At 49.1% G+C, this 27,660-nt stretch overlaps 1 protein-coding gene across 1 annotated transcript in view; it reads left to right on the top strand.

Annotated features, from left to right (window-relative positions):
* The first annotated feature begins 245 nt into the window (after positions 1-245).
* Positions 246-27,660, top strand: part of PDS5B (PDS5 cohesin associated factor B) — a 127,507-nt gene continuing 100,092 nt past the window's right edge. Inside the window, exon 1 of the mRNA XM_028526750.2 lies at positions 246-368. The gene's annotated coding sequence lies outside the window, so the exon portion shown is untranslated. The remainder of the gene's footprint in view (positions 369-27,660) is intronic.

The following is a 27,660-nucleotide window of genomic DNA, read 5'->3' as shown; positions in this document are numbered from 1 at the left end:
CCGCGGCGGCGGCGCCGTCGTGACCGTGTGGCTGCGCGCGCGCGCGACGGGGCGGAGCGGCGCGGAGTCGCGCGCACGTGCGCGCGCACGTGCGCGGCGGCGCGGAGAGCGGCGCGCGCTGGGGCTGTCGGGTCGGCAGGGGGCGCTGCGCCCCCACGCCGCGCTCCGCCGGCCCCCGGGTGCCGTCCGCGGCGGTTCGATTGGAGCAGCCGCCGAAGAGCGCTTGGCGCCATTTTGAAGCGAAGAGGAGGAGGAACGGCCGGGCTGGCTGCGGAAGGGGAGGGGGGGAGGAGGCGATTGGATGCGGCGGCGGCGGCGGATCCCGGAGACCAGCGGAGTGAGAGGAGTAGGGAGTCGGGCCCCCGGAGGTAGGAGACAATTCAGCTAACGGAAAGGAAAAGTCTCTCTCTTCTGGTCGCCGCGTTCCATTTTCCAGCGCCCGCCACCGCGGCGGTGTCTGGCGGAGCGCCGCGCCGCCCGTCTCCCGGTCGAGCCGAGCCTCCCGGCTCGGGAGACCGCAGCCGCCCGCTACCTAGCGGCAGCCGGGGCCCGGGGCGGCGGGCGCGGGCCGGGGGCGTGGGCCGGGCTGCGCGGTGGGGGTGGGGAGGCCCCGCGGCCGGCGCGCGCCCCCCACGCCGCGGGCTCCGCCGCAGCCTCGGCGAATTAAACTTGCCGCCCTCGGCCCCGGCCGCGGCGGCGAGGGCGGCGGGCGGTGACCTTGCGCGCGGGCCGGGGTCCGCGCCGGGCGGCCGGGCCGCCCCGCCGCCCCTCCCCCCGCGCCCCGGCCCCGCGGCCCTCGGCTGTCTCCCCGGCGGCGGGCGGGCGGGCGGGCGGCGCGGCGCTCCTGTTGAATCCTCGCGCTGGCGGGCTTCCCCCCTTCCGGGCGAGGGGCGGGGAGCGCGGGGCGCCGGGCCCGGCGGAGCCCTGCCCGGGCGGCGTGCGGGCCTGCGGCTGCCTCGCGCCCTCCGCCGGGCCCCCGCGCGCCTCGCCTGCGCCGCCCAGCCTGTGCTCGGGGCGAAGAAAACGCGCCGCGCGGTGACATTTTCACGCGGTTCCCTGCCGGAGGGCGGATAAAGCGCGCTCGCCGCGCCTCTCGGCGCGGGTGTTAACGGAGCCCGAGGACCGACCGAGCGGGGCCCGAGCCCCGCACTGGGAGGTGTCCCGGGCGGCGACTGGGTGCGCGCTCTCCTCTGGGAAACCTCGGAGTCGGAGCGGCTGGGAACCCCGTGTGTGTGCCACTGTAGGGAACGGTTTTGCACTCTCGGAGCTCCGTGACACTCGAAAAGTTTGTGGTCGGGAGGAACACCTTGTCGTCGTTGCGGCTGCTGCCGACTTTTGGCGCTAGAGCCACGGCTCGGGAGCGGGACAGTCACTCGGGGGCGTGAATTGGAGCCCCCGAGCGCCCGGCTTGTCGTGGTCAGCGGTGCGTGCGCCTGCGCCCCTCCGCGCCGAGCGGGCGGCTCGGCTCTCGGCCGCTCCGCGGACGCTTTTAGCGTCTCCACCCCCCAGGAGCGGGGTCCCCCCCCGTTATTTTTGTTTTTGTTTTTTTTTTTTACACTTGGAAGAACGTACTGCAAGCGTTGTTCTCACACTGTTGTAAAATGATGGATGGTCACGGCTGTCCTGCACGGCCCTGCCCTGTTCGTTAGTAGTTTCGGAAACTTGGGACGGAGCCCCTAATTCCAGGCGGGGTCTGCTGCCTGGAGTGAGTTGGGAGCCTTCCCCCGCCGAATAACCGCTACGTGCTCAAGTGTGTTCATGAATGAGACGAACTGCAGATAAATCGAGACTTTTTAAAACTTGAAGGGTAACGTAATCATTGCCCTCAATTCGTACATGTTCCAAGATAGAACCTTTTCTGTATTTTACCTCATGCAATAGTCAAATAAAATACTTAAAAATAGAAAAGTAGTATTAAGCAAAATAGGGCGGGAGAGGATGCTCTTAGCTATGCAGTGCTTCTTGTGTCAGGGGTGTGAGCGTTTTTCGAGACAGTAAAGGAGAACGCGGGTGGGGTGTGCAGGTCAGGGTGTGGGGTGGTTAACCTTGTGTCCAACCTGTGTGTGGTGATGGGCAGGTGAAGGTTTCAGTTGCGGACTTATGTTAAAGATAGACTTATTCTCAAAAACATGGTATCTTAAGTCAGAGCATTATGCCTTCAGAATAAACCTACAAGTATACCCTGCATGTTGAAAAGGCAAACTTCAGATTCTCTTTGATCACTTATGTAGCTGAAGTAGTAGTAGTTTTTTTCTTTTTTGCCTTTTTATGGTTCAATAATTACCCTCTTCTCAGCTGGGTTTTACTTGAAGGTGTACGTTAAAATGACAGTGTAGTGTTTGTGTTGGCCTTTTTTAAAGAAGCACTTTTGTGCCCCCCTCTTTATTTTCTCCCTTTTTGTTGAGGTTGATTCTTTTTGCATTAACTTTGTTTCCATAGCAGCCTTTGTTCATTTCGGCAGGTTTTATTCCTGTCTGGTTCCCTCCTTCCCCCTCCCTTGCCGGAGAGTTGGAGGAGATAGTGCGGGGAGGATGCTGATTGTCGTGGTCACCAGACAGTGTGCACTGGGCTTGTTTGACATGTAGTTCTACTGAGTTGGCTGTTGGATAAAGTTCTTGTAATTTTTTAATCTTACTGAAAATTGCTCTGTAGCATTAACAGTGACAGTAACATTTTTGAGGGCTAAGTTTATCAATAACTGGTTAAGCCTAAAACCAAGTGAAACATGTATTAGACAGGCGGTGACTGCTAAACTAGAGTGTAATGGTAGAATGTACCCAAAGCTTTGTACTCCTTTGTACCCCAAGGGAAGTGTTTTAGGAGGTCGTGTTCTTTCTGTGGCTTGCAGTATTAGGGTGGTCTTTGGCTTCCAGGGTACGACTTTTTCTGATCATGTGTTCCTGGAACTGATAGGAGTGCCCACTGTGATTTGGCTTGGGTGACAGGTACTGTATTTAGTTTACATTAGAAAAGAGTAAATTTGTGTTTACTTTGTTCGAGTTAGATAGCTACAAGGAAAATTAAACATGATCTCCAACTCACTCATCATATACATGAGAAATTAGGTTCAGTTTTTAACTTAATTGATTTATCCAAAGTCATAGTCATATTCATGGGGCGGCATCGGGGCAGCCCTTAGATCTCCTGGGAGCATAGAGGCTTCCCCATGGTCTTCATTGTTCTATTTAGGATTTAAGTGATATTTAAAATTATTGCCAGGTTGCCGTTATTGTGCATCTCCTTCTCCCCTTTTCATTCATTCAGCCAAGAAATAAAGTTCCAAGGTTCCACGGTTGACCATCTGTTTCAGAGTCTGGTTCTAATTTCTGCCCGGGGTTCAGCCCATTAAGTTGTTTCAGAGATAATCTCTCGCTTGCCTCTGTCTCCTGCAGCTGCGGGCTCTTCCTTGTGCAGCATTATTCAACATGGCATTTATGTGTTCTGTGTAAAAGTTATAAGCCAGAAGGTTTGGGAAAACTAGTATTGAATTTTACTTTGTTATAAGATGTATATGGTATATGAGTTTTTTTTTTAAACACAAGTTTCTACACAACTCATTTGTCACTTATAATATCAGTAGGTAATTGGTTTAAATATACCTGTTTGGGAATGCTAAAAATTAGAAAAGTAGTTTAAAGATAAACTCAGTGATTTCTGTGAGAATTTGTAAGCCTACTGAAGAAACGGTCAGCGGTTTGCACTTCTGACCCCTTGGGTCTTAGAGGTCAGCTCTTTCCTCACGCTGCAAGCATCTGGTCATAACCATTTCCCCCCATATGGGAAAAAGGTTTTAAGACCCTTTCTCAATAATTAGCTCAAAATTAAGGGTAAGTTTGCTACTTTAAGACTGTAATTATTTTAATTGGCAGGGGTGACCGTGTACAGTGAGAATATCGCAGGTTAAACTCAGATGAATACAACTTAGTTGTTTAAAATCAATCTTGCCCTGGCTGGGGTGGCTCAGTGGATTGAGCACCAGCCTGAGAACCAAAGGATGGCTGGTTCGATTCCCTGGCAGGGCACATGCCTGGGTTGCAGGCCAGGTCCCCAGTTTAGGGTGCATGAGAGGCAACCACACATTGATGTTTCTCTCCCTCTCTTTCTCCCTCCCTTCCCCTCTGTCTAAAAATAAATAAAATAAAATCTTTTTAAAAAGTAAAATCTTAAAGCTATTAATTGGAGATATTTAAAAATATCTAGAGTAGATGCTGTGCTCTAATGATTAACCATTAATAGTAATACTTAGATATACTTGATTCATCCAAGGGCAGTGGAGGAAAGACTGAAGCCCTGAAGCAGGGAGATATTTTGAGGCATCTTTGAGAGGCCTGTGACCTAGAAGTACTCCACTAACCTCCCTCTCCCTGGGACAGAGAATGTTCTGGACAGATTCAGTTACAATAAACACGTGTTAGGCTTCCACACACACACAGCACCCGGGCTGAGAGGCTGCCTAGAGAAGTGTGGAGCGCAGCTGACCTGCTGTGAGGGATGGCGTGGGGGCTGCGTTTTTTCCTTAGTGTGGGAGAGTGAGGTTGGCCGGGACTGGATACAACACTGATGGGGAGGGAGGGGAGGGGAGGGGGTGTCATGACCGCAACCATTCTCTCCTGGAGGGAGCGGTTAGGGCCCGAAAGGACCGGGTTGTGGCTCCCCGGCAGTGCAGGGGTTCTTTTCCTCTTCTTTCGTGTCGGGGGGTTTTAGAGAAGTGACGAGATTTTAAAGAAAGCCCCAGATATGTATCCAAAAATATACCCTTGAAATTCTGTCAAGGCCTTTCAGTTCACCTTCAATACCGGGTAGGCATGGGGGTTGGATAGTTGGTGGTGAAGGTTCGGGGGAATAGAGTACATTGAAGAATTGTGTATTTTAAGTTATAATATGAAAAAAAATTCTAATGCTACAGAAAAGTAAAAACAAAAGCTACTTTTCTTCCTCTAAAAGGTAACTCACTATTAACTGTTTCCAGAAAGTTTACTTTTTCAAAAAACTTTATACAAATTGTACTATATCGTACTATTTACTTTTTTTAACTGCAGTTTACTGGTTTTCAATAGTTAATGTCATAGGTCTTTTTATATTGGCATATATAGATCAACATAATTTAAATATGATTAGAATAATTTATTATATGGAAGTACAATAACTGTTGTCACCCCTTGTGAGTGATAATTTAGGTTGAACAATTTACAGTGGCCACCAGTATATGAGTACACCTATTAAATGCATGCTGGTATTAGACTTCATTAAACTTTATGCTTTCTGCCAATTTAATATGTGCCATTTATATCTTGTTTTGGGTTTGCATTTCTTTGATTATAAGTGAGGTTAAACATTTTTTAAATATGCTTACGGGGCAGCAGAACCTTGCAGCACATACAGGGTTGACCAAAAAGTTCTTCATGATTTTTCCATAAAGTAAAAGACATTTTCACCAAGAACTTTATTGATTTGGCTATTTGGAGTATGTCGGCTCTCTCCTGTTATTGACTTCTGGTGGGCAGAGGCCAGGGCTGCTGCGAAACATCTCCCGATGCGTGAGACAGCCCCGCAGCAACGCATCATGCCATTGCCAAAATGTACTTCTTCCATCTTCAACATTAAAATGGCTGCACAAAAGTTCACCAATTTAGGTGTTTTTTTAAATGCACAGTGATATGACAGCTGTTACAATACAGTCTAACAAAGTAATTTTGAATGATGTTAAAGACAACTAAGCGCTACTGGAGCCATCTTATGGAGCAATGTAACGGACTTTTGGCCAACCCAGTACTCCATATTGAGTCGCTTACTTTCCGTGTGTCCCATAGGGAGGTGGGACTTTTAGAAGGGAATAAGGTTTTGGAGTCCATGGCCCCGGAGCAGCGCTCTGAATGGAGAGGCTACTGTGGTAGGCCGTGGACAAAGGCTTTGTCTTTCTCATCAGGGAAGTTGACTTTTCGTCAAAAGGAGCAATTCTTTTTAAATTTTTTTATTGATTTGAAAGAGAGAACACATTGATTTGTTGTTCCACTTATTTGTATATTCACTGGTTGATTCTTGTATGTGCCCTGACAGGCAGGGATTGAACGCACGACTTTGGTATATAGGGGTAATGCTTATCTAACTTAGCTACTCGTTTCTGTTCAAAGAAAAGCGGTTCTTGTGTGTCTCCATTTGGCAATGCCTGGGGACACTCTGGTTGTTGGGGCGGGGCGGGGTGGGAAGATTGGTGCTGCTGGCATCTCGTGGCTAGCGGCGAGGGATGTTGCTAGTAAACCTCCTACCGTGTTTTGGAAAGCCCTCCACAATGAGAAATTCCCTGGCCCAGAATGTCAGCAGTGCAGCGGGTGAGAAAGCCTAGTCCCAGCAGAACCAGTCCAGGAAGCCCGCTGCAATTAGGCCCGGCTCAGCCTCGCCAGGTATGTCCCTGCGCAGCCGCAGTTGGCCTCGGCTCAGTTGGCCAACGCTCCGCGCAGCCGCAGCTAGGCCCTGTAGCCGCAGTTGGTCCCGCGCGGCCACGTGAGGCTCACTCACCAGCTTCAGAGCAGCAGTTGTGAAGCGGCGACCTTTTGTGTGATCTCGTGCTGAAAATGGCTGTGGCCTCCTTCTCAGGATGGTAAGCGTTGAAATGTAGCCGTTGAATATTTTCTTTTTCTCTTCGGTGCCTTCCTTTTCAGGTCTTCTTCCCTCCTTGTATGGTGTGACATCATTAGGTTAAGGCTTTGCAGTTCTACCTGGAGTTTAGAAGGCCACTGGCATTTAAGATGTGAACCCTAGTGGGAGCATTCGAATATTGTGGCATTTCATAGGGTGCGTGATGCGCCAAGGCCCTTCATAGGGAAGGCAGAAGAACGTGGCGGTTAAGCTTAAGGACTACTGAAGAGTCGAGGCTGTGCGGGACAGGATATCTCCACCATGAGCTAGCTGAGTCACCTAGCAAATGACTTAATCTTGCCAAGCCTCTGTTTCTTAATTTTTAAAGTGGGGATAATAACAGATACCCATTTTGAAAGACAGATTTATTGATATAATTCGCATAGTGTAATTAACTCATAGAAAGTGTATAATTCACTGTTTTCTAGATACTTGAAATTGAAAGTTTGATCAAAAGAGATTGATTATGTTAGGCCAAGAGTGTGAGAACCACAAAACACTTCTAGAAGGAGGGACCATTCTGGCCAAGTATTAGATGATGAATATGGGACTGGAGCTCCCATTGTGCTTTTTCAGGTAGTGGTAGTGGTATCATGGTGTAGTGTCTTTTTGCTGCATTTTGCTGCTGTCAAATGATTGGCTTATTCCCACACCCTTCTTTAATAGTGCTAATCTGTTGTAAACTTGGAAAATTATCTAAGTTCTTGGTGAGAATATAGCTCTCATTAACTAAGCTCTTGGTGGGAGCCTGATGTCAGTGAGAAGAGGATATGGATAAGTGGCCTTACGCTCTTGGCAACTTTGAGTTTCCTCTTTAGTTTGTTCTCTGGGTTAATTGGGTTTCTAGAATAAACAGTCTCTAGATAAATCAGGCTCATGTAAACATTTTCCTCTCCAAGGCTTGTGCTCACACCTGTATCCCCCACTCCTTCCCAAGTTTCCTGTCTTCTCTTATCGGGGTACTGTTGGACACAGCACCTCCAGCACGGTGGGCCCAGAGACAGTGCTGCCTTCCTGCGCTGCTTACCGTCAGCTGTGGTTACTGACGCGCACCTTTCTAGGTTCTAACGGACGGCCGGGTTTGTTACCAGTCAGAAACCTGGGGGTCAGCCTGACCGCTCGTCTCCTTTACTTCGCACATCACATGAGCTGCCAAAATCTGTTGGATGTTACAGCATTTTCAGTTTATTTTTACACTATACACAATACTCCAAAAGTAAAAAACCAAAAAGAGAAACAAAATGCAATGAAAAGTCTGTCCAGCTGCCTAGTTCCCAGATTCCTGCAGTGGTTTACTAACATTATTGATTTCTCATCTATTCTACTGGGATTTTAAAAAGTGCAGCCAGATAGAATGTGTTTAGTCTACTTCGCTTCTCCCTCCACCCCCATTTTACAGTAATTCTGGAAACTTGAACTGTTCTGTCCTTTACTTTTTTCACGTAACAACATTCCTTTGAGATTCTTTCCATGCCATTATATAAAGTGCTGGTGCGTGCTTGGTCTGTCAACAGCCACAGTGTTCATCTCTACTTACATACTCCGATTTAACGAGCCCATTGGAGGAAAGTGAGATTGTTTCTAGTTTTTAGTTTCACACAAATGCCCCATCGGCACCTTGTACATGTATCATTTATTGTCAGATACTGTCATTTATGCGCATGCAGGTATGTATGTCTGCAGGACAAATTCCTGAAAGTGGAATTGGTGGGTTACAGAATTTAGCAGATACACCGTTGATACATACTGTCAAATTGTCCTTCATAGAGGTTGTAAAAGTAATGTATGTGTGAGAATATTTGTTCTCCCATACCTTTCCAGCACAGTGTATAATCCCGCTCTCTGGATTTTTGCCAACACAGTAGGTACAGAATGGTCTCATGGTGCAGCTTTAATTTACATTTCTATTATGAGTGAAACTGAGTATCGTTTTTGACTGTTTAAGAGCTGTTTCTATCTATTTATTTCTGTGAACTGCCTGATCTTAATCTTTATGCATTTTCCTATCCGTTTGGGGATTCTTTAATCCCTGCTCAGTCTGTGCGCCTTTGGGTGTTTTGCTAGGAGCGGGCGTGACTCACTGGCCCTGCAGCTGCCTTCCGAGGGGCCTCTGCTCCCAGCCGCACTGCCTGCGGCCCGCCCCGCTGCTCAGGGAGCGGTGGCTCCCAGGGCTCCTTGTACTGTGTCATTTCCCGGCTCACACAACTGTTCGGGGGTGCTTCCCTGCTCGTGATCCGGACACCTTGGCCTCGGCGTGGTACCTGCTCTACCTGCCTTGTCCCTCCTCGTAGGTCTCTGCACTTGGAAAACACGCGCCGGCTCCTAGCTCCCTGTTGGGTGAGACCCTTCGTCTCCATGTCTTTGCACGTGTCACCCTCTTCTGTAATGGCCCGCATGTCCGGAGTCCAGCTCTTCGTCCCGCACCTCACTGGGGGCTGTTCCGAAACCCGACTCTTCCGTCAGGCGCGTCAGGCGCGGGGGTGCTCTCTGTTCCTTGTGGGACCTGCGCCGTCTCTGTGAGGGAGACCCTCCCCTCGTGGGGTGTCGTGTCTTTCACGAGGAGTGTGTTTCCTGGTCAGCTTCGTGAGGGCACAAGCTTTTAGTTGTTTCAGAACCCCAGCGCAGTGCTGGGCGCATAGTAGGTGACAGATGTGTACGCCTGCATGCACCAAGTGCGCTTCTGTTGTGAGACAGGTGCCGCAGTAAGGCGGTCAGCACGTTTGTCGCCTCCCACAGTTCTCGCCTGTGTGGGGTGGGGGGAGACTTGGAAGATTGCTCTCAGCAGCCTTCAGGCGGGCAGCACAGGACTGTTGGCCGCGGTCCCCGTGCTGTGCATGGGGGGCCCAGCGCTGTTCGTGTAACTGGGGGTCGCACTCGTTGACAACAGAATCTCCCCATTTCTCCTACCCCACACAGCCCTGGCAACGACTCCCTCACTCGGTGTTTATGGGGGTTTGAGTTTTTTAGGGTCCACAGTGTGAGATCACACAGTGTTCGTCTGTCATCCCGTGGCACTGGGCATCATGCCCCCAAGGTTACTCGTGTTGTCGCCGATGGCTGAGTGACATTTCACTGCAGGTGCGCGTCCCATGTTCCCTGCCCGTTCGTCAGCCAGTGGGCCTCCCGGGTGTCCCCCGGTCCCGGTTCTCGTGACTGACGCTGCAGTGATCGTGGGGCGCAGAGGGAGCGGGTCCCGTTTCCAAGCACTGTGCCCTTCCGTCCCAGCATTTTATTTAGCTGTTTCTTAAAAACCTTTTTTTATCCTCACCTGAGGACGTGCTTATACTGATTTTAGAGAGATGGGAAAGGAGGGAGAGAAACATTGATATGAGAGAGAAACATCAGTCGTCCCAAACAGGATGGAACTTGTAACCTAGACGTGTGCCCTGACTGGGAGTAGAACCCTCAGCTTTTCAGTTTACAGGACCATGCTCCCGCCACGGGAGCCACACCCGCCAGGGCTTAGAAAACTAATTCCATCTGTGTGTTGAGCTTCCCCATTGTGACCATGTTTTCATAAGGTCTGTGACCAGATTTATAGTATTTGCTTTAAAGTCCCTGTTAATTCCCTCATAGGAATTATTTCATGATCTGTTTCTGTTGACTGCTTTTTTTACCCTTGACCATAGGTCAGTTTTCTGCTTTTCATGTCTAGAAAGTCCTTATTGTAGAGTGGACATTGTGGATGATATATCACCTTCAAATTTTCTTTATTCTTGTCATACGAGTATAGTTAAGTCATTGGCTGGTTCCCTTGAACTTGGGAAGGCTCAGCCTTACACGTCTAGATGGGTCTGCAGAACGCTTGGGCTGTTTTCTGAGTTGTTGCAAGTTGCTCAGACTCGGACTCCAGGCTCATGGCCGCTTTGCAGTGGGCAGCGGCCGAAAGTGCGGCTGAGTTACTTCAGTCTCCCGGTGGGTTTCTGCAGGGCAGCCTGGAACCTTCCCGGAGCACGTGCAACCCAGGGGCCGGTGCAGCACCCCGGGCTGTTGTGTAAGCTTTGGAGCCCTCCCCTCATGTGGCCTGCTCCCCTCCTGACTTCCCCCTCTGGCTCTCGGGCCCTCCATGGCTGGACCTTTGTAAAACGGTGGCTCCCCGCTTGGGCTCTCCGCCGGAGCTGTTTAGGGCCAGCGGCGTGCTGGGGGGCGTCTGCGATCTTCCTCCTGCGTCCGCCTTGTGTCCGCCCTCTTCATCGGTCTGACCTCCAGTGTCGGCCTGCTCCTGCGTGATTGCTTGCTTTTTTTTTTTTGTCTTCAGGTCGTTTTTAAGTGGTGGGGGCGGGGCGGGGCGGTGCTCCTCCATCGTTAGAGCCGTGTGCAGACTCATTTTCATTCTTGGCGCACGGGGCCTGTAAGCGCGCTGCTGGCTTACACACCTTGTTTTCGGGCTGCACGTTTTTAGAGTGACACACACATTCACTGTAGCTTTGGTCACTTGCACCTGGTGCACACGGTCAGTAGCGAGTGGAAAGCCAGGAGCTGGAGAAGCTTCACAAAGCCTGGTGTGAGGGGTGGGCACGGCCCGCTGCTGCTGCTGCTTTCCTCGCCCCGGGCAGCAGCGGGCACCTGGTCCCGCATCGCAGGGGAGATACCAGGGCCAGCCGTCATGACCTCTACTTCCTTTGGTGTTTCCGCTCTGCGGAAACAGTACTAAAATGTGAACGTTTGTCTCAGCTGCTCCTGTGTCAGAACCCATGTTCGAGACGGGGCTGTTAGATACTTATTCAACTTTCAGTGGTAGCGGGACTGGGTCAGGTCCGGAGGGCCCTTTAGGGTCATTCTACAAAAATTTGAGTTTACGGCTGTGACTTGAGCTGGGCGAGATGTTTCCTTTAAGTGTGTCCCTGAGGAAACGGGCGAGTGGTGGTAGAGGTGGTACACGCATCTTCAAGTTCATTGCTAGTCTCGCAGGTCTGAGGCTCACGCCACGGTGGTCTAAGGACATTGTGAAGGTGTGCTGGCTCTAACTTCCTTCTTGAATTTGGGCAGTGCCTATTTGGTGTAAAACTTTGTGAGAAGGTGGGTTTTAAAGCTTGAACTTGCTACTTCAGAAGTAAGTATAGATGCTTTGACAACTTAATGTGCTTCAGGCAAACCCCGAAGTACCTGCCGGTGGGAGGAAGGTGAGGTCCATGGTGACCCTGGTGATGATATTTGACTTTTTTCTCTGTAGTTAAGAGACGGGTGGACTCAGTCCGCCCTTTCTGCTGCAGTTTGACCCTGAATAGCATTCCCATCTGTGTCAGTCAGGGCTTGAAGACGAGTGAGATGATCCCAGTGGCTGGTTCCACCAGTTGTGAGACTGGTTATGCACTTCGGAGTCTGTGCTCGGAGCCAGTGGCCGGCAGACGGGAGGTGGGGGGTGAGGTTGAGCCGGAGCCCGTGAGGGTGGCACTCAAGGACAGAAGCCGGACCTATGTCACTCCCTCGCTGCTTCCCAGACTGCAGCGTGGGTACGGGTTGCCGGCAGTCGCCGTGGCACGCCTCCTCCGGGGCTGCTGCACAGAGGCCTGCCCCGGTGCGGGTCGGACGGGCAGAGGAGGGGATCTGACCGCAGGTGGAGGGACCGTGGGCCGGGCTGTTGCCCGGTGCCAGCAACAGTGAGCCCAGGAGTCCTTGAGGGTGTGTGAGAACTGCAGCGTGCCTGAACTTCTTTTGGCGTCTTGGACATTTCTGCTGCTTCGCTTTTGTTTTCTAAATCTCACGGGAATTTCTTTGTAGGCCAACGCTGACCCACAACCATGCAGGCAGCAGAATTTGGAGAAATGTACTTGTAACTTTGATGAGATGACAATACAAAGCCACTGCAGTTCATCCCGTGTCACCATGGCACCTGCACACACTACTTTTAATCATATCTAACTTATAAAGACATGAAATCATACTTTTAAAGATAATCCTCCTTTTTTAATTATTTTATATGTTTTTATTTGAGAGACAGAAACAGAGAAACATGGAATTGGTGTTGCGGGTGCCGACGCACTCGGTGGGTGATGTTCGTGTGTGCCCCGGCTGGGGGTCACACCTGCAGCCTTGGTGTGTCGGGCGGCACTGCCACCAACTTAGCTACGCGCCCAAGGCCACAAAATTAACTGTTTTTAAAAAAATTCTCGCTGGGAGATATGTTGTTGATTTTAGAGAGGGAGAGAAACATCCATGTGAGAGAGACACATCGATTGGTTGCTTCCCGTATGCGACTGGGGCACAAACCTGCAGCCGAGGCGTGTGCCCTGACTGGGGGCGAACCCGCACCCTTTGGTGCGTGGGTGATGCTCCAGCCACCTGAGCTACCCGGCCAGGGCACGAACTTACACTTTTGATGGACAATAGTGTCCTTTGTTTAAACATGCAAACCTTTTCCTTAACAGAGGATACAAAATGACTTTATCCATAGTTGAGTTCATCTTAATATTTTATGACTTAAATACTTCCATGTTTGATACGAGATTAACTATTATTAGATGATTGCAGAAAGGGAGATAAAAGTACGTTGGTTAAGATACCTGTAAAATTTTTATATCAAAATAGGGAAGATACACTCGTTAGGATTTCCATGTCTTCAGCTAAGACATGTTCCCCTGGGGAAACAAAGACCCCCCTCCACCCCCCCGCCAGGGAACTGTGTCGGCACGGAGGCACACAGCTGGGGAGAGGATGGGCTGGGCTCTGCGTTGGTGAACTGGGAAGCCAAGCACATTGATTAAGAGCGAGAATGAGTTAGTGCAAATGAATAGATACATTTCCCAGTACTTGGGGAGTTTAGCAGGATACTCTAGACACAGGTGTTTATTTACGTTGAAAGTGTTGTAACTGTATCCAGGGAAGTGTATAGTGTTTTATGCAGTACTTAATAAAATAACGGACCAGTGGCTGTTCATAATTGAGTTCTAATTCTAGGTCTGCTGTGTTTTTTGGATTTTTTGGTGTACTTAAAGAAGGAAACGAATTATGTTTACTATTTTGAACTTTTATGTACATTATTTTAAAGTCATAAAGCAGTACAAGCACCTCCTTCCCTTTTCACTAGGGAGAGCACTCGGTAGCACTGCCTGGGGGTCCGCTCTGAAACTGGAAGTCACGTAAATCCGTGGTTTGGGGGGGTCTTGGGGCCGGGCCGCCGGGCGTCAGTCCCAGCTCTGCTGCCTCCCCGTGAATTGCGTGTGGCGCTCGTTCTGTCGCCGCATCCCCAGTGCAGCGGCTTACAACTGGTGAGCGTTGTCACTCATTAACCGGTGGCTCACATGGGTGTTTCTGTCGTCTGGGGTACACGGGCCCCCTTCGAGCGGGGCGCTTTCACCTAGGATCACTCTTCCTCCGTGGGCACTCGGCAGGCGGGCGGGGGCCGCTGGTGCAGGGCGGCTCCCTGGTTCTGGCGTGGGCCGCCTGTCCTCCGGGCGGTGCAGGGCGACTGAGGCGCGTGCCTCTCGCCACGCGTCGGGCAGGCCCGTGCTGGTTCGCGTGGCGGTGGCGGCCGTGTTCTACGAGAGGTAGCAGGGGCGTGCAGAGTCTTTTGAGGTCTCCACTTGGAACTGACCCAGTGTCCCCTCTGCCTTGTTCCCTCGACCAAGGCAGGTGGTGAGGCCAGCAGGGTTCAGGGTGTGGGGACTCGAACTCTGCCCTTGCTGGGAGTGAGCTTGCAGGGGTGTGGGTACCGGGTGGAGAGTTGGGGTCAATTTATATCATTACGATCTTGGTCAAGTTTCTTCATCTCTCTGAATCTGTTTTCTAGCCTGCACAGAGGATACTTCCAGCAGCGATACTTTCCGGGACAGTTAGAGGGTCAGGTGAAATAAACCTGTGTGCAGTGCTTGGGGTAGGTGGCGTCCTGGCGTGTGCCAGCGTGTGCCCGGTAGAAGGGGACGATTGTGAGTGTGGCACTCACGCGGATGTGCCGTGGTCCCGACCACACACTCGGTAGTCCCCAGCACTGTCGTTGCTGCCTTCCGACCATCTTAAGTTACCAAGATGCCAAAGGTAGATCTGACGTTTGAACCAAGGTTTTGTTTTTTGTTTTTTGCTTTTGAAAATCTAGTACTTACCTTTGAGAACAGCACGGTGGCTAAACATGTGGGCTCTGGAGCTGCCCGAGTCCCTGCGCCACCCCTGCGAGCTAGGCAGCGTGGGCAGACCGCACAGCCCGTGTGTGCTGCGCTCCAGGAGAACGGGTCGCTGGCCTGCGGGGCCTGGGGGGAGTCAGACGCGGTGACACACGTTGCACGCTTAGGACCGTGGGCCTCGCGTGTGGTAGTTTGTTCCTCATGTGTTCGGTGCTCCTTGAGTAAGACTCCGACTTTGTCGTGCGTAATGTGTGGGAAATGTGGGGGCCCGAATTGAGATTCTTGAAGGCTCCACAGAGGATTTGCTGTAGCACTCACTAAGAGTTGGATTCGTTACATACTGGAGACTTTCTGGGGTCTTTGCTGAGAGGGGACCGAGGCCTGGCTGTCCGCACAGCGGGCACAGGGCTGGCAGGGACATGTGTCTCCCGTGGGCGGGGGGGGGGGGCGGGGGTGCGGGGTGGAAGCGTCCCTACAGACCTCCTCACTCGTGAGCGCGGCAGTGTGGTGGCTGGTCTCTGCAGGGTCTGGGGCCCTTGATGCGCGCTGCTGGCGAGGGGGTGTTCGCTCGGCCGAGCTGGGGTTTAAAGCCAGGCAGCCTGGCGTCACACCGCCGTTGCATCACCCCGCCCCCCCCTTGCAGCTTGGACAGCCTGCTCAGGGGCCCCGGAATTCTGTTTTATGGTCGCTACTCTTCGCGTGCAAATATCTCCATACTTCATTGAGCTTACTAATTAAACTTAAAAATTCTTTTGTGTCTTTCTGTGTTAACATTGTGTTTCATTTGGCCTGTTTTGCACACCTTTTTTAGACTCTGTCTCCTAATGTGCTTTTTCATTTATCCCTATGCAGTTATATTTATAAAGCGAATTCTAAATTAGTCATTTTTGGTAGCGGGTGTGGGCTTCTTTAGCAGTTTATACCAATTAGTATTATTTTCTTTAGATGAATTCTCCTAAGGGGATGGGTAAGTCTAGTTTTGTCTCTTGTGTGGGTTATCCCTGCTATGGTAAATGAATTGACAGGGAAAGAAGCTTTTAAAAAGTTGGAATATTTTTAGGGTTGTGTGGGCTGGGAGCATACCGCCAGAGCGTGTGTCTCCCATGAACAGGACAGATGGCTGAGAGAACGTTTGGGTCACAGAATCCCAACTTGATTTATCTTGTGGAGTCTGTGCTGAGCCAAGAAAGCAAAATCTTTGCCTGTCTTAATTTTGTTTTGGTATCTGGTGGACTTTCAGAATCTCGTCTGCCCTGTTCTCTCAGCTGAGACTGTTATCAGGGATTGGGAGAGGGGCGGCTGTGGAGGGCCAGCTTGCTGTCAGGAGATGTGGGTGTGTGTTCTAGGTGGTGGCCTGAGGCAGGGGACGCGCCACCTCTTGTCCTGAGTCATGCGGCCGCCTCCCAGCGAGTCCAGCGAGTCCTGAGTCTGCTGTCTTGACTGTCCGCATTGTAAGTGGTCTTCTGCTTTCCAGCTCTGCTCTCATTTTTTCCTTACTGTTGTATTTCTTTGGTCATTTTAATGGGTTTGGGGAAGAAGAGAGATGAAGTTATAATGCAGTGGTCTACCATAAAATCAGAAGTTCTATCGAAAAAGAGGTTAAGATTTATCTCTTGTTTTCAGCTTGAAAAGTTTTTTAACTACAGATAAGATTTTGATGGTTTTATTTTTTATATTTAGCTCTAATTCATGCACCCCCCCCCTTTTTATTATTTTTGTTTGGTTTTTGGTTTTATGCATGATGAAATGGAAATTTTATGTTTGTTTGTTTGTATTTGTTCTTACCTCTCTTCTCTCTCCACTCACATTAATTTTCGTTTTCTTGGTTGTGAAGTCATTGAGGTAGTTTTTAGGCCAGAGTTTTGTAAACAGGGTTTCAATTGGAGTAGAAAATCTCAGAATGAATGACACACAAAAGGAATATTCTGTAATCAGAGGTGCTTTCTTTCTTTCTTTTTTTCATAAGTGTGCTTATGTACTGGGTTGTATTGCAATTTAAAAAAAGTTTGAAAGTCATTGCCCTGGCTTTAGCCTATGGCTTGTAACTTGTGCTTTTCAAATAAACCGTTCTTTAAGCGAGATCCTTTGTAAAGCTGAGCTGCTCTAGTTGCAGGCTGGCCCCCTTCCCTGTAACAAACAACCTTGACGCCACTGTGGCCGCCCCGTGAACACCGTTACCGGCGGGCGTGGAGGAGGAAGGCCGGTCTGGTCTGGGGCTCTCCTTCCCTGCGCCACAGAGGCTTCTGCTTAGTGTTTTGTAACTTAGAAGCTGGTGGGAGATTTTGTTTCAAAGTAGGGCTCAGCTGCTGAAGATAGCGAAGGCTTGGAGACTGAATTAGCCTTGTCTTTAAACAAACCAACATAACATGGGGCTGGCCAAAACGTTTTCTCTGTTTAGTTTCTTCCATAAAAGACACATTTTTCATTCTCACCAGTAACAGTAGTGATTTGGATATATTGAGTATGCCAGCTGTCTCCTGTGTGGTAGAGCACCGACTGTTCTCAATTAATGTCTCGATTTGATCGCTATCCACTCAGCTGGTCTACCCAACTGTGGAGCATCGTCCAGTGAGAAATCTCCAGAAAACTTCGCAGACCACTTCTGACACGTTCGGTCAGTCACACACCTCCTCCGTACGCTGCATGAATCTGGTTCTGCATTTCAGTTGTGTTTTTGCCTTTCCTGAAATAATAAAACGTAACATTTCAAAAATGTTGCTTATTTTCTTCTATCTTCAATATTAAAATGGCTCCACAAAAATTCACTGATTTTGGCAAGTTATTTTCTTTGATGCACAGCTGATGTGACAGCTGTCACAATCCAGTGTAGTGTAATTATTTCAAATGACGTTAAAGATGACTAAGGGCAACAAGAGCTATTTTATGGAAAAACCCAAGCAGCCCTTTTGGCCAACCCAGTACAAGCAACGTTTGGGTATTTTTTCTTCTTTAAATATTGTCTTCAACCTTTAGTTTTGTCTACCGCTTTTCTAGAATGAAGTGTGGTGGAGAGCAGCCTGTTGCCCTAACTCATTTTTGGGGTGTTTTCTTTCGGTCTTCTTGGTTTGTGTAAAACATTGTCTCTACCTGCCACCAGCGCACAGAGGGTGCAGACGACGCGCCACTGAGCTGCTCGGCCGAGTCGGGGGGGCCCTCTGGCCGGCATCGGCGAGAGCGGCCCGTTCTGGTTCCCACGTGGCACCCGTGCCCGCGGCGTCTCGCTGTGTTTTGTGTGGCGCCGAGAAGCAATACCTAGCAGTTCTGCTTTAGGGCGGTACGACAAGCTTAGTAAGTAGAAAGTCTAAGGATTGTTCATACATGGAAACAAAAAAACGCTGCTTTTTATTCTTAAGTAGCAACAGGCACTTGCTGATGGGATGGGATGTCTGCCGGCTGGGCATGGACAGTGGTATCTCACGTCTCAGAATCAAGTTAGACAGCGCCGCCTCGTATTCTGTTTCACACCGACTTCCGTACAGTCTTGTTTTGTCTCATCAGCTGCCCCAAACCAGCTTCTCAAAGATGCAGTACCTTTAGGAGTACAGGATGTTGGTATGGAAGTACCTGGAGCTAGTAGTTCGCCTGCAGTCTGCCAGATCTTAGGACCGCTGTGTTCTTCTCCACAGTCAGAAATACCCCGCAAGGCCTGTGAGTTTGCCGTGGGATCTGGGGTGTTGGAGATGTATTGGTGGGCACTCTAGTAGCCGCAGGCACAGCGCTTTGCACTTTATACAGCAGTTAGGCACACAGTTACTGTCCACATTTGATAGAACAGAAAAGGGGGCTGTCTTTGTGGTGCACACTCACAGGTGTTTGTACAGAGCTGGTCTACTGAGCTGTCTGTTCGCATCTCAGAAGACAGTCGACGTTTTAAAGTTTATTTCTGAGTGGTATTTTTGCAACCAAGTTCATTTTCTGAGTTTTACCTTTTTAATGGAGGAAAATTTGTTTGCCATGGGATTGAAAAGACATATCTTCTTTCAAAAGTGGAAGATAGCAAAACCATTTTTATATCATCTTTATGCTGCTAGTTTGTTTTCCTGAGAAAATGTAGGAAAGAGGTCAAAATTAATGTTCAGTTGAGTAATGGCAGTTATTAATGTGCATCGGTGGATGAATGATGAAAGGAAACGTGTGTGGTTTTCATCCACTAAAAAAGGTGGAAATCTGACTGTTTGTGGCAACATGGACGGACATTGAGGGCATCATGCTGCGTGAAGTAAATCAAAGAAAGAATCTTAAAAACAAAAACCAGAAGTCCCAACACGCACATACAAAGAGCAGACTGGCGGCTGCCAGAGTTGAAGGGGCGGGTGGAAGAGGTCGGAAGGTGCAGGCTCGCACAGACAGACAGACAGACAGACAAGCCGTGGGAGGTGTTGCAGAGCACGTCCGTGGTGGTGCAGCTGCAGTGGGCAGTGCTGCGTCATTCACTCACACTTGCTGCGAGGGGAGCTCTCGGAGGTCCTCCTCACAAGACCGTTTGTAACTATGGTGATGGATGCTAACCCAGCATCTACATAAATTGAATCATTACATCATATGCTGTGGACTAATATGTCAGCTATATCTCAATGAAAATTTAAACAAATCAAAATGTGGGAGCACATGTTGTATTTTAAGTTCTGTTGGATCTAGGCATTTGACAAAAAGCTTTGCTAGTGTTATTGTGCTATGAAGGAAAATATGCCCTGAGAGTGCTCCATAGATGCGGCGCAAAACCCTGAAAAATCCCTGTGTGAAATTGCCTTTGCTTATTACACACAGGAGATTTGATAGTTTGGAGAATCCCTAATCTTTTTTATTTTTTTTTTGTTTTTATTGATTGATTTGAGAGAGAGTGGTTTGTTGTTCCACTTATTGATGCATTCATTGGTTGGTTCTTGTAAGTGCCCTCACTGGGGATTGAACCTGCAACCTTGGCATCTCAGGACGACCCTCTGACAAACTGAGTTGCCCAGCCAGGGCAGTAGTGTTTCTATACGAAGCTACCTGGTACAGCTTAAAGTGCATGTGAAATATCTGTGAGGTTATTTTTCCCGCATTTAACAAAAATTTGCAGTCACTGGATTAAAGTTTTAATGTTGCTAAAATTTTTCCTGTTACAGATAAGTATCTTCAAGGAACTATCTTTAAGGAGAAAGCCTGACTTCAAGATTTAGGACTGAAAAATTTTGTGATGTTGGGAACAGATGCCAGTGGGGACTGACTATGCTGGTATTTTATTAGGGTTGTTGTTTTGCTAATGTTCTGTCCATTATTTCGAAAGTGGGATTCTGCAGAGTGTCAGGTTTTCCTGGAAACACACACACATTATAACAGGCAGTTGTGCTTGTTTCGTTCTTTGCATTGGGCATGGCTTTGTACTCTCGTGTTACTCAGCGTCTCCACTGCCAGGACCCTCACCCAGCCACCTCGTTGGGTCACGCAGCGTAGCTTAAATTCGAGCTCTCTGTGACCAGCAGCTGGGACTTTCTCTTCGTCTTCGACAGGACAAGTTGTCCCTTCTCTTGTGTTTCCTTTAACACTCACCTTCTGTGGACACGTCAGCGACCTTCAGTAAGTTCAGTGTGCGTCCACTGTCCTTCAAAGACCACTCTCGTTCACGTGCAGCCACTTCCCTCCCGCCAGCCCCCGTGGAGACGGGCCTGTTTTCTGTTTTCCAGATTTGCCTTTTCCAGATGTTTCGTGTGAACGGAATCATACAGTATGTAGTCTTCTGTGTCTGGTTTCTTTTCCTTGGAGTTTTTGAGGATCATCCATATTGTTCCTTTCATTTCTGAGTAGTATTTCATTGTGTGCGTATAACAAATTTTGTTGATAAGTTCGTTGGGTAGTAGGTATTTGGACTGTTCAACTTTTGGGCTGTTAGGATGCATTGTTAGTCAGCTTTGCATGTAAAAATACTCGTGGAAATTTTTTCAAGTCCAGGTTCAGCCTGAGTGTTAGGGGATACAGGTGTGCTCCATAGACTGAGAACCATTAAGGTAAGGGGAGAGGCCTTGGGAATCATATGCAGGTTAGTTCCAGCTCAGTTGCTGGATAACTTTGACATAATTAATCTCTCTAACCCTCAGTTTCCTCGCTTGTTAAATGGGCATCATTGTATGATTCACTCTTAAGGATATTTATTTGTTGAGCTCTTGCTTTTTGATGATCATTGTATTAGGTGAACGAAATAGGGTTCTTGCTCTCACACCATTACATTTTAGAAGGGGAGCCAGACATTAGAGGATAAGTCTTCACAGTTATGGGAGTTCTTTGGAAAAGGACAGGGGCAGTGTGACAGCGTGTGGTAGGGACTTAACGTAGCTTGGGTGAGTGGGGGCCGTGTCCCAGAGAAACGGGCGTGGGAGTCTCGAGAAGTCCTCGGCAGCCAGGCAGGAGCAGCGTGACAGCGAGCAGGCGAGAGTCGGGAGTGGGAAGAAGAGCACGCTCCGAGGCAGGCCCGGGGGATGGAGGACGTCAGCTCGCCCCGAGAGGAAGAGAGGGGGCCAGAGTGCCGCGGGAGGGGAGGCGCTCAGAGGAGTGGGGGAGGAACTCACTCCCGGGACGGAGTTGTAAGTGAGGCAGTGCTGTGGGGCGATGCGGCTGCTGTGTGGAGGAGGAATTGGAGGGTGGCTGAGGTTCGGTAGTGGTGAAGTGACGGCCCCGTGGGGGTGGGCGGCCTTTATGCTTTGCAGTTAACGTTTACAGGACTCAGTGATAGCTTTTAGATGTTGGAAGAGAACCGTTAAGGGTCACTTCCAGTTTTCTGGGAAGAACAAGTCAGGGCACACTAGGGACCAATTACAGGGAAAAGATTGAAAACAGAGGGTGTGTGTGTGTGTGTGTGTGTGTGTGTGTGTTTCAAGAGGGAAGGAGTTAGGAGAAAGTATGTTGTTTGGTTTTGGATATTTCATGTCGGAGGTGCAGTTGAGGGTAGCCAGGTGGAGGTGCTGAGTGCACAGCGGCCCCTGCGCACTGGGGCAAGGAGGGCTGTTGGTGCGGAGCGTGTGCTGCTCCGAAGCCTCCGGAGGGAGTGCACGGGGAAGACTCGGGGCGGGCGCCGGGGAAGAAAAGACGTGTGTGGGTGAAACCGGGAATGGAGGTTCCGGAACTGAGCTCCTGCAGGAGGAGGAGACAGGACACAGGTGTGAGCAGTAGGGGAGGAGAAGAAGGATCACCGTGGTGGGGAGGGGAAGAGTGGTTTGAGGAGGAGGCTGCAGCCGGCTGTCTTCACACTGCTGAGATGCGTGCAGTAAGGATTAGAAAAGTGTTTCTTTGATTTGGCAACATGGAAGTCAGTGACTTTTAAACGGTTATCTGTTCAACATTTATTGCATAAGCCCCAAAATGTAATGGCTTAAAACCACCACCATTCGTGTAGCTCCCAACTCCGCAGGTTGGCAGTTTGGGTTGGGCCAGTTCTGCGGGGTCCCGGTCACCAAAGCCGATGCCGCTCATGCACCTCCAGGTGAATGCGTGTGGTCACCTGGCGGTTTGGCTGGGGCTGGCCTGCTCATGGTGATTGTGGGGGAGCGTGGGGGCCTCGCTCCTCGCCTAGCGGGATGACTGCGGGGCCGTGCGCGTGTTAGGAGCAGAGCTCCAAGAGCCCGTCTGCAAACCCAGCGGCGTAAGCAGTCGTCAAGTTGCCCAGCACCCCATTGACAAGAATAAGTTATAAAACATGTCGCATTCAACTGCTGGGAAATACTCTTGCTCCCCTGCCCCCGCACCCCCCAAAATGTCCACCGCTAATAATCTTTTTAACTCTCTCCCCTCTTGATGGGAGGAGCAGCACAGTCACCTTGCAAGGGTGTGGATGCAGGGAAGGGACAATCCGCCGTCCTTTTGACGCCGGCCACAAGGATTATGGCAGAAGCATTTCTGCGGGCAGCGGCGGTGGGTGCTGGACACAAGATTAGGTTGGTGTGGAGAGTGGGTGGAGCTGAGGACTCGAAGGGAGAAAGTGTGGTTGCGCTCTGAGAAGGTCTGCTGGGAAGGTCGTGGGAAGGTCGTGGGGAGAGGAGACAGCAGCTGGGAGGGCATCTGGAGTGTAAGCAGGTGTGTTGTGTGTTCTTCCCCTTCCTGCCGTTCTTCTCCTCGAGAACAGAGCATTACTGCACACTGAGAGAAAGGACCTAGTAGAAATGGAGGAGATGGGAGGCGGCTAATGAAGTGAAGGCCTCCGAGAAACCTGCAGTGGGCGCGATTCTGTGCACCTGTGAGGGCATCGGGTGTGATGCAGTGGTGGTGATGGGGCGGGGAGGGGGAGGCCGCGGACTTCCTGGTGACCGGAAGGAAGCAGGGAGTGGGTACCGACAGAGCAGGCGAGCGCGCAGATTTAGTGCCAGGGTCCCGGGCGGGTTCCTGTGGGCAGCTCTGTTTTCTCGGCCAAGTGGGGGCGGCCTGAGAGAGAGGGGTCGTGCAAGAGTGTGTGCTCGAGGTTTGGTGTGAACCGCAAAGTGCATGATTCTGTCCCCCCACTGAGGGGGACATCGAGCTGACCACTTACCAGAGAAACAGCGGCCACCAGTGAAGGAGAGGCACTACCATCACTGGGGTAGGAAGGGTTGCGGTGAAGCGAGTGGACAGAAAGAACACTTTCTGTTGCTAAGGTAGAGCCTGGTGTTAGCCGAGCTGTTGCAGGGCCTGGGGATCTTTCTGTTTGAACTGGTTACTGTAGCTCGATTCCCTTCTAGAACACTGGTTTCCTTAAAAAGAGCATAGACAAGAGAGTAAAACTGTGTTTAACCTTTTATACATAAACATTAACAAAAATACGAAAAGAACTGGTCAGTTTTCTAAAAGGTCTTCCTTACGCATTGAAATTACTTTGTTTTTACCAGAACACATAGGAAAAACAGGGACAACTTCAATGTAATTTGAATTAATAAGGATTAATTCAAGTCGAGTGGTGGGTGAGTGGTAACATTGCATATAGGGAAAAAGCAGCTTTTTAGTTGGAATAGTTGGGAAATATGTAAACACGGCCTGAAAGTTTTATCTTAGGGGATAACAAGATAATTTATTTTGTCTCTTTTTCTCTTAGAAAATACTCCCATTAGCTCTTTAGTTGCCCCTGGCCAAGAATGCCTAACTCCTCCTGTGCAGTGACTGTGTAGTGCGGGGTTGTGTTTAAGGAGGGTGCCATCTGCTGGTTATGTGAGGTACCGGTGGTGGGAAAACTGCTTTTTGCAGTTGACTGGGCTCTGCACAAAACTTTGTGTTCCTCTCCTTCTACTTAAACCTCAGGCCTGGAGTAAAGTCTCAGGAGGGAAAACAGCTTTTAATAAACGTGGTCAGGCTGGGATTTTAGTAGTGGTATGCTTGGATTTCTGTGACTGAACTTCTTGGTACATACTAGAATTTAAAGGAAAATCATCATGAAAATGACAGATCCCTGTCTTTATTTCTTCCTAGATCAATGAAAAAACATGATTGTTGCTGCTGCTCTTGCCCCTGCCCTTTGACCCCGTCAGTGTTCTGTTCTCTTCTGTTCCTCGAAAGGGCCTTCCCTCTTGCGCTGCTGTCTCTCGTTCAGGGGCTGATGCTCTTTCGGTCTTTCCTTCCCAGAGCCCTTAGTGTGATGTAAAACAAAATCAGTGGTTTCTTTAATGGCCGTTTTAGTTGAACTTATTCAAAGGTTGTAGAAGTTGTTTAGTATTAGAGTGTTGTGTTTTCCTTACTGTTCATGCGGACCTGTAAATATTTATGACTACATATTGTAAACTTAATGGCTTTGAAAATACTTGTTTCAGTTTATCCATTAAAAGTAGGGAAATCCTACATTATTTTAGTTTTACTGTAAACTGGTGGTCAATTTTAAATGGAAAAAGAACTTAAATGACATGCTGTCCTATAGCATGCAGTGACAGGTCGGTTTCATGTAGATTGTTTCGTAAGTACAGTTTCTGTTTTCTCATCTTCATGGTATCTGCCGTACCTGACATGTGAATAATTGAGATTCCACAAAGATGAAAAGGATTAGGTTAGATAATTTCTGTGACACTCGTTTAAGTTCAGAGGAGCAGCTATGCACCAGTACCATTTCCCCATTGATTTCCAGTAGCCATCGAAGATCCTGCTTCTTTGGTCTCCTCCTCCTCCCTGCGTCCGCATTGCCCGCTCTCTCCTCTCTGGTCTCCTGTCCACCTCTTTTCTCTTACCTTCTAATTTGGTGTTCGTTCTTTTTCTTCTCTGGACACTCTTAAAGATCACCTTACCAAGTCCAAGAGAGGTCTGCCATCTTCAAACTTAAAAAAAAAAACACCTTATTCTTATTTTCTACATTTCTTTACTCCTGTCTTCCTTCCTGATTTCCCCCTACTCCCATAGCAGTATAGATATTTCCTCAAGGTTCATTCTCAGTGTCTCAGCTCACTCCACACATTTTCTTTATTGATCTTGTAACCCACAAAGCTTAAAGCTGACATCATCCTAAAATATTTCCTGGCCTTAACTTTTTCCTAGAACTTGACATCTACATCTCCACTTGCCTTCTAGACAAAACATAATTTTTCCCAAGCTTTGATCTCTGATTTTTCCCTATTTTTATTACAGTGAGGATAGAGATTTTGCTTTATTATGCATTTCTGATGCCTGGCATAGTACATTGCACCAAGTAAATTCTCAATAAATGTTTAATTGACTTTCCAGGAACAAGAGCTTTGAATCTTGTAATAATCTTCTCCTTCCCTTATAATCATTCATAAGTCTCTGAATCACTTTTCTTGTTTTCTAGTCATCACTTGCCAGCAGCTAGTCATTACTTCCTGCTGGGGATCGGGCAGCAGCTCCCTGACTGGTTTTCCTGTACTGAATTCTCCTCTGTCTAGCCTGACTGCCAGTGGGGGCCACCGTTTCCTGGCATAGTTCTGGCCATCCACTCAGCAGGTGTTTTCTGAGCATCTACTTTGTGCTGTGGTCTGCAATAGATGCCAGCGTAAAATAATATACTGTTCTTGTCTTAAGGAGCTTATAGTGTAGTAGAAGGAAGAGACACAAATAAAAAGTTCATTAAGTACGATGTGATGAAGGCTAATGGTGATATGTTCACCGAGCTCTGTGGGAAGGAGCCTAACTCTGCCTGGAGAGGCCAGGGAAAGTTTACACCTAGACTTGAGACCTCAAGGTACAACACGGAGAGTCTGCTGACTAGACAAGGGCCAGTGAGCACGTCTTCCTGGGAGGAGCAGCCCACGTGTGCTCGCGAGGTGCTCCAGACCTCTGCCCACGGCGGCGTTGCTGTGGGGGCTGAGGGGCGCCCTGTGCAGCCTGCTCCTTTGTTGGCGCTTATCTCCCCCACCCCCAGCTCCTTCCACTTCCTTCCAGCGTTTCCTTCAAGTCTCGCTTCCACACTGGCACCAGTGCACACTTTCTTCGCGGAGATTTAGTCACTTTGTTTTGTCTGTCCTTTTTACCCTTTCTCCCCCACTTGTTTATAGAATGGGCCTTCTGTCAGTCTTTTTTTCCAAGCTTGTTTTAAATTTTAGAGTTTATTGTGATTTAGTTATTTAGGGGATGTCTGTTCCCCTTTAATAGATTTTGAGACCCACCCCACTCACTGCTGAAGAGTTCTGAAATAGACACCCGATAAATTTGGACTGCATGGGTAAATATCCTGTACAAAGGCACACGGTCCGCATATTGAGCTCCAGTCTGCAGTCCGTGCTCACAGCGTGTGTCTGTTGTTGTGTACGGGTGACGTGCAGCTTTTGCTTTTGATGAGGCGAGGTAGAGAAAGTTTCTGCCACTCCCGGCCCTGGGGAAGACTGGGAATCCTGGCCCCTTTATTTACCTGCCACTGGAACGGTTTGTCTGCAGTATCAAGTTCTCTGGTTGGAGGAGCACAGCCCTGGGGTTGGTTCTTGCTAGACGGTTCATGCTCTTGCTAGCCTGAGGTCATGGCATGCTCTCCTGTGTCACATTCGAAAAGCTTTCACGTTTTGCTTCCGTGTTGAAGTGACTCATCTGCCCGGCATTCGCTTTGTGTAGGACGTGAGGGATGGCTACAGTGCCTTTCCCCCATGTAAGTGTGGAATTGTCTCGGAATTTACAAGAGTTTATTTAAAATAATAAAAAGTAAGCCACTTTATTGAGGTATAACTTACATGCCATAACATTAATAAAATTCACTCATTTCAAATGTACAATTTCATAATTTTTAACGAATTTAATGAAATGTGCAACCATCACGCCAGTTACAGCTAATCTCTTAATGGAGTCCTTGTAAATTTTCATCCTGAGATCCCTGCAGCGTCCAGGACTGTGGGCCAGTCCCTGTCCCGAAACTTGGTGTACACCTTGCTTTCCGACCCAGCTTTTTCCAGGGTCCTCCATCTATCTCTTCAGTAACTCTCAGATTCCTTTGCAAGCTCTTTTGCCCCTGCCCATTTATTGAAGCTAGATCTTCTCTTTCTAGGCCTGCCACTGGTCCCACTGGACAAGTCTTCCTGAATGCTTTTACCGGTGCCCAGGTTTTCTGTCACTAAGTACTCCTAGCCTTTCTCTAGCTCAGACACCGCTCTGCAGGTAGAACTGCCTACTGGTCATTTCTGTTTTCCTTCTTTCCTTCTTCCTCTTGTTTTCCCCAGCAAATGGGGGGAAACATTTATTTCCCAAAGGGTGCCTGCAATTTTTCTTAAATTTATTTTTACAGCTTTATTGAAGTGTAACTGATACACTGAAAAACTGCACATATTTAATGTATAATTTGATGAGCTGGGACAGATGCACACACAAATGATACCAGTGCCACAGCAGAGGTGACAGACACAGCAGTCACTTCCAGGTTTCCTGGTGCCCTTTGCTTTTTTATTTTGTGAGAACACTTAACACGCGGTCTACCTTCTCGACCGGTTTTTGAACAGGCACAGCTGTAGAGTGTAGAGGCACGATGCGGTCCGGCCGGTCTCTGGAACGCAGTCATTCTGTGTAACTGTAGTTGCACACAGCTGGCCGACTCCCCGTTTTTCCTTCTCCC

The sequence above is a fragment of the Phyllostomus discolor genome, chromosome 11, assembly GCF_004126475.2.
Source record: "Phyllostomus discolor isolate MPI-MPIP mPhyDis1 chromosome 11, mPhyDis1.pri.v3, whole genome shotgun sequence".
NCBI classification, from domain to species: domain Eukaryota; kingdom Metazoa; phylum Chordata; class Mammalia; order Chiroptera; family Phyllostomidae; genus Phyllostomus; species Phyllostomus discolor.
Note: the sequence above shows the minus strand (reverse complement) of the source record. Positions and strands in the feature narration are given on the sequence as shown.